Here is a 1,123-nt window from a genome sequence, read left to right as displayed (position 1 = left end):
TGCCTCCCCCTCCTTTCTCCTCATGGCCTCCCCTTCAGATGCCCACACTCCACAGAGTCAAAAGGCGGCGTTTAGCCCCTGAACGAAGAGGGGCTGGGCTTGTTTTGACACTTTGTCCTCCTTGGCTTCTGTGAAAAGGCCCCGCTTCTATGGGCCACTCAAGTTCATTAGGGAGTGCAGCGCTTTCAGTTGCGTCCCCATTCCAGCTCCATGCCTCAAAGGGGGCCTCCAAAGCCCTCCAGTGTTTGTATAATAAAGACCCTTACCACCTACCCAACTACCACCTCCATTTGCTTCATCACAGGCCTTGCTGAGTTAAGGCCTGTAGGGTAAGGGTCTGTTGAAAGACAAATGGTGAAGAAGAAAGAGTTGGGGGAAGAATGTAAAGAAGAAGCATAAGCATGAAGACGTATAGCAGAAAAGATAGATGCGGGATACACATTTTGAACTCCATGCAGTATGAATTACAAAGGGGATGTACTTCACCTGCATCAACAACTAGCTGTGAGTAGTTGGTGGGTCTTTCATGTAAAGCAGCGGTTTTCAAAGTGTGAGGCGCGCCTCCCCGGGGGGGCGCCAGAGAGCTTCAGGGGAAGCGCAGCGTAAGAAAAGAATAACGAGAAACAGTGAAATCTAGCTAGTTAACTTCAGCTAACTTTATGCGAGCGGCAACATGGATCGATTTTTAGTGAAGTTACCTAAAGTGAAAGAGTTAGCGTCTGGCAGAAAACGTCAGCTTTGTTTTGAAATAAAAGTTGTGGCTCATCAGACATTTATGAGAGAAAATCCCTAATGTTCGAGTGCAAGTTAATGCAGCACAAGATGCCAGCCGCCTTAACCCCTCCCCCGGCCCTGGTGCGAGCGAGGAAATGTGTTTGGCGGCGATTTCATTTGAACGGGACGGCGCATTCGGACTCAAGTTCTGTAATAGTCCTTTATGTTGTATAGTTGACCGCAGGTCATGGAGAATAATAAGGTATCCGTAGACCTTTGTATGAGGCATCTTTATTTACTTAACAGGTCTTCAGCCATGATACATATACATGCGTCCCAGATGCGGGCTTGCATACACACAGTATCACTCCGCAGCCGCACCCCATTAGTAACGTCCTGATGGTATATG

The sequence above is a fragment of the Notothenia coriiceps genome, unplaced genomic scaffold (genome assembly GCF_000735185.1).
Source record: "Notothenia coriiceps isolate Sejong01 unplaced genomic scaffold, NC01 NC01_scaffold00036395, whole genome shotgun sequence".
Lineage (NCBI taxonomy): Eukaryota > Metazoa > Chordata > Actinopteri > Perciformes > Nototheniidae > Notothenia > Notothenia coriiceps.
This window is presented reverse-complemented; position numbering follows the sequence as displayed.